A 6,041-nucleotide genomic window follows, 5' to 3' on the forward strand; every position below is an offset into this window, starting at 1 on the left:
TTTCACTTATTTCAGGGGTCTGTTGGTAAGACTTAGCTTCTTTGAAGCTACCTCAAAATGTTAGAAATATAGCCTGTGTATTCTCCCCACTCTTTTTTTTTTTTTTTTTTAACCAAGAGTTGCTCGTTTATTTCTTGAGAAATCTCTTTTAAATTGTTAAATCAATGAATAGATTTCTTAATCAAAGTCTTTATTAATTTTGTAATGATGCATACAGATGATATTTATTTATCTACCAAAAACTAACTTGGAACGCCTACCCAACTAACTGCTACAGCAGTAGCAATAGAGGTCTGTTTACCTGTATTCAGATAAAAATGAGCAGGTGAGAAAAAATCATACAAAAATTAAAAAGAAAAAAAACACTATAGAAAATGATAAACAGGAACACTTGGAAACTCAAGGGCAAAAGTCAAGTCTGTGGCCCTCGATTTATTAACATGTATCACATATAACGAGCCTATGCCTGGGGCAAACTGTCTGATTGTCCCCATCTTTCTGGCAGCTCTGATAATAAGTGTAAGAAAAAAGGTGTTATGACCACAAATACAACAGAAGGGCCTCAGCTCTAGACAGTGACATTAAACAAGCTGCAAGGAAAGTTGTTTTGTAACCTTAGCTATGACAACTGAGAACCTACAGCTGAAGGAATACTTGACTTGGGTCTGGATAAGCCTTAGATTACACCAACTGCATGCAGCAAACAGTTTTATTCATGCCTGGTTATTACGAGCCACTGCCTCCCTATCTTTTTACCATCAGAGAAAGAAAATCAGAAAGCATTTTTGCTGCAGCACTGCCTGGAGAATCTGTAGCAACATGAGCTTATTTATTACCCATCACTTCTAACCAAACATTTTCTACTGCGTCAGACCAACCATTTATTATATTATTTCTTTGTGAGGTCTCAACTTCATCCATTACTGGTAGTCACCTACCCTGCTCCTGCTCTAGGCCTTTTTACTGCGCAGGGATCTGCAGTTGCGGATGCCGGGGGCCTGCTGCTATTTTCCATCTTGTCACTCTGCCATTACCACTTGGCCTGCCTGGAGGTGCATGAGTGTGGTTAAAAGGTTCAAAGGGGCACCTTCCTTATGAGCCTTGCCACCAACATTCCTTTAATGTAGGAAGCATGAACCTGCCTGTTTTGTAAACAAATCATTTTCTCCTTCCCTTAAAAAGAAATGTATGTAACAGATGGATTTTTCCTTCTCTGGTAAGAGCCATGCTACCTTCATGACCTCCCCTCCACACATACCTACTAACACCTTTGGCCTGAGGGGTGGGTTGCATAGATTTTTATCTAACCTTTCTTAACTGCTGTGGGGAGGAGTTGGGAGTGTAAGAAAAGGTGCAGTTGCTACTGTAGCAGCAAGGGAGAGATGTCTGGATTTGCTAAGAAAATAACAAGGAAAGTCCAGCATTAGGTAGATCTGACTGTATTCAAGACAAGCTATTTAAAGGGAATCAGTCATACTGAGAGCATGCTATCATTGTCCTAGTTTGCTAGTGAAGGTTGCTCATAACAAGTGAGACAAGAACAGGAGGCACCTAGACAGAAACAGATTCACCTCCAGGTGGGCTCATCTCCCTCAAACCTCCCCAAAGGATGAGTCATGTAATCTACTTGAGTGCCTCTACAGCTTCCATTCAGATCGTTCATGCATTCTTATTCTTGTTTCCAGTAATTTCCCCTTCCTCTTCTGTTTTTTAGGAGGTGTGAGTCTGTAAACAAAACACAACTGTAACTGCAGATAAACTTGTCTGGAAATTGCCTTCACTCTGGGGAGCACCTGGTGGAAAATCTGTCCCAGTCTTTTCTTCCCAGTCTCTGTGCCAAACAGCCTTTTTCTTTTTATCTCTAGACCTTGGTGAGGAGCAGACATCATCAGATTTTCTGTGACAGAAAGGGAAAGAAATGCTCCTTTACAAATCCACAGAAGTGCAGGACTGTCAATATATAACCAAGGGATACCTTGCTTGCATGCTTGGCTATCATCAGCCTCATCAACAGTGGTGTTGATCCTCATCAGGATCCTAAGAAGGTTGAAGTTAAGAGTTGCTAGCCCATGCTTTTGTAGGTTATACAAGTCACACTCTTAAATGCACACATGTACATACTCCTATGCCCTAGAATATATATAGAGATGTTTCTAACAGTTGATTAAGCAAAAAGGATCATCTTCCTCAGTACCTCAATGTGTATATTATTATAGTATATTCTTCTATTTCCTTATCACCGAGTTAAAATAATTTGACCAGGTGATGTGTTTACAGTACCAGAGGGAATTCCTATGCTGCTCAGAAATGTAATTGGATTTTCTCATAATGTTGTGGTGATATTACAAGCTAAATACCCAAGAAATTACTAGATTATGATGGCAGGGTAAATTATGAATGTAATGTACTACATCATGTAATACAGGAGCCCATAAACCCATAATGTCAGTTTCCTATGAAACCGATACATAATTTTAATAAAATAAAATAAAAGAAAAGAATCGTGCAGATACAGCAATGACTGCATGACCTGCTTGGTTATGAAAGGTTAATTGTAAAACTTATTTGGATATGCCCTCTAGCTTCTATCCAAGATCAGCAATGTTTGTGCAAAATAGGAGAAGCATTTTAAATCTTCTCAAACTTCTGCAATTCTGATATTTTTTTGTTGTTTTGTTTTGTTTTTAATCATTATGGCAAAAACATAAACAATTAAATGTGCTGCCTTGTATCCTGGATTTTCTGATCTACTGTGTCCCCAGCACCACTGGAGATTCACATTACTTGTTCTTTCCTAGCTGGATGCAAGATACTTTGTAAGGCAATAGAGCTGGCTCTCATAGACTGCTACTATCCTGCGGGAGTATACTGGCAGTGAAATACACTTGCATCTAAAAAATGGCATCAAATTTGCAAATGGCCTGTCTTTGAGCTGCTTGGAGAGATGCTTTCAAAGTTGCAAATAAATGACTTTCAAAGGGAGATGGCCATGTATTCTCTCTTTGCCCTTGACAAGCCTCCCATCAGCAATATACCAGCACTCAGCACTGGCCCAAGCCTGCCCAGCAGCTCCTGCCATTTCTGAAGACTAGTTTAGGGTACAGCAAATTCTTCTTCGCATATTAAAATATGGACAACAGAAACCAGGGGGGGTGGGCAGTGGGAAGCAGCAAGGGAGCTGGAGAAAGGCTTGGCTGGAAGCATGAGCCAAGGCGTAAGAGATGTATGGGATTACCATAGTTTACATAGTGTCCTCATTGCCAAACCACCACGTCAAGTCCCCAGCACAGTGCTGGCTGTGGAGAGGTCATGAGCAGCAGGACAGTAATATTATTACAGTAGCACAGTGTCCTCAGTCAGAGGTCCTAGCTCAGGAAGGATCCCACAGACCCTGTGGTTCCTGCAGCAGGGAGATTCAGGTGGGCTTTCAGACATGACCCACCACACAATTGTCACAAGCAGCACTGAGGCAGTTTCTTTGTCTGGTCAAGACAATGTTAAAATTTTAACAACTTCAGACAGAAACCTCTCACGGAAATAAATTTCCTAGACTGTGCCTAGAGGCACCTGCCACACGTGGAGTTAGTGCCTTCCTCATCAGCTCCACATTGTGTCTCTTTGGCCCAGATAGCACTTACTTATTTTTCCACAACTTCCCAGCAAATTGTTTCACCACTACCCATGTATGGAACTGGTGAGGAGAACACTGAACCAAAGCCTTCCAAGTCAAAGGAGAAATTGCCACTGTTTTCAGTGGGTCTTGCATCGATCTAGCTCTCTAGGAACACTGCTGGAGTTGACCTTCTGTTGTTGGCCATGCACCTACTCAGAGCAGAACTCACTGGTTTTCAGATGTGACTTTTTTAATGTTTTTTGTTTTAATTTAGAAGAAGCAGCAGTATCTGACTTCCAGCATGCAGCAGGCTATCACACTGCACACAGAGCCTGCTCAACTCCACAAGCAAACCTGCATCATGCCACACATGAGCATGCATTTAGGTGCCATGCAAGTGCATGCATGTGTGCAGGCTCTTTGGGGGGAGCCATACAGCGGCACATTGATCTCTTCTGGTCTGCCTGCTGGCCCTGCTTCACATCACGCAGTCAAGAGGAGAGAGTGACATAGCAGCAACAGGTACCAGAAATGGTCCTGTGAAGCACTACAAGCCTTTCAGCTCCCCCCTCTTCTCTAAGTAAACGCCACCTTGACATTGTGCGGTTTTTACCACAAGAAGCTAATGTTACTCTTTCAGAAAGAAAAGAAAACCATCAGGAGACAGTAGACTTGAGACCCTATCCCTGAGCAGGCAGATCGGATACTTTCAGAGCAGAGCAGCAGTGCTTCTTCCCTCCCCGCAAGTACAGTCAGCACATTTGATTTCTTTTTCTATATCTCTCCCATGTTTATTATTAAAACACGTCACTGCTATCTAATCGCCATTGGAATTGAAAGTAATTTTGCACAGAAGCATTTTAAACGTAGAGAACACCAATTAAAATTAATGCAAAAAACAACACCAACACCAACAAGGTGCTCATGTTTTGCTGCGCTGGAAAGAAACCAGGGCCAACACGAGCAAATGCAGCCTATATCTGCTCATCAGCACTACTGATAGTTGTTTTTTATTTTTTATTCTTTTTTTTCTTTTTTCTTTTTTCCCTGTCTCCCTCCTCTGAGAGCAGCTGGAACTGTGTTAAGGCCTTCTCCTTACCCTGTCCACTGAGCAGCAGCGGTTGCATCCAGACTCTCTGGGCTTTCCCCACTGCAAGGCTGACGGTTCTGCTGCTTCCAGGGTGCCTGCTGCCCCGCTCCACACCCCGTGGACAGCTGAGGCAAGCTGAGTGGGCTGTGGCATGGTGGCAAGGGGACGCAGCCCTTTCTGATATAATGGGAAGGCCAGTGCCAGCGTCGGCACTGGGCCGGGCTGGATTCCAGCGCTGTGGCCCTCCTGCACCTGTTGCGGTGCTCAAACCATGACAATCAGCTGTGCAGCTAATATTAGCCAGGGCAGGAGTGTGATCCAACCACAAAGCAGCTCGTGAGGACATAACTGTCCCTCTCTGCCTTTAATTAAAGGGAAAACACAAACAAGTAAAGTGTGGGTGGTGCCACCAGCTGGGGAATCTGGGTGGAAGCCCAAGAACCATGAGTGGTCCTTTCCAGTTCATCACCTCAGCCAAATTTTCCCCCCAGCAGTGGTTTCGGCCCTTTCAAAATTGCCAGCCACAGATAGATTTGGGAGCATTTGCATTTTGCTGCCTCTCCTGCCTCAGTACTGAGATCTCTGGTCCTCAGGACCTGCAGGCAAACCTGGGCCCCACACCATCTCGCTACCTGATGGCAGGCTCTTACAGGGAAAGTACAGGGACGCACAGTGCTGTTGCATGCAGTGAGAAGGTACAACAAGCCAGTGCTCTAAGTGGCGCATAAAAGCCAAAATCAAGAAAACTTTCTCACACTGCATAACCTGCAGTGATAACATAGCATGTTAATGTCCTACCTGAAATAAAACACCCACAGTGTTGGGCCACTTCTCTTTTTTAAAGGAATTTTTGCAGCACTTGATTTCCTCTGCTCCCCAAGCATCACAGGGGGCTCCAAGCACTGGGGGCAGCAGTAACAGCATGTACTGCTGCATCAATAAGCACCAGAGGGCAGCTTAAATATGAACGTGAGCTCTAGCTCCAAATTCTCTGAGCAGTTCACAGCAGATCTTCCATAGTCCTTGCTGTGAGCTTTTCTTGATGCATCCATTTTGCTTGCCTAAAATGACTCCGTTCAGGATAAAAGAGCTGCAAGACCCCCTCTTTCTGCGAGGCCTATCAGATGGGATGAGATCCAATGGTGGCAGTATTTGTGGAGAAATATAGGTGGGGAAACCATCGTACTAGTTTGGGAAAGGTGCAAAGTGTTGCTGTGGGGTTCGTGTTGGTTGGATTGTTATTTTAAACCATGTCAGGAAACAGATGGTACCTCTTCGAAAAATGTGATTGCCAGCTAAAATTAAAAAGTATACCAGAAGCACTTGTGAAACTGTAGG

General features: G+C 43.6%; 1 protein-coding gene across 11 annotated transcripts in view; it reads right to left on the reverse strand.

Moving 5' to 3' along the window:
- ARPP21 (cAMP regulated phosphoprotein 21) overlaps window positions 1–4,880 on the reverse strand; it is a 204,612-nt gene extending 199,732 nt beyond the window's left edge. For all 11 annotated transcript variants that reach the window (XM_068670687.1, XM_068670692.1, XM_068670689.1 and 8 more), the window contains exon 1: window positions 4,713–4,880. The gene's annotated coding sequence lies outside the window, so the exon portion shown is untranslated. The remainder of the gene's footprint in view (window positions 1–4,712) is intronic.
- Between the last annotated feature and the right edge of the window lie 1,161 nt (window positions 4,881–6,041).

Source organism: Anas acuta, chromosome 2, assembly GCF_963932015.1.
Source record: "Anas acuta chromosome 2, bAnaAcu1.1, whole genome shotgun sequence".
NCBI classification, from domain to species: domain Eukaryota; kingdom Metazoa; phylum Chordata; class Aves; order Anseriformes; family Anatidae; genus Anas; species Anas acuta.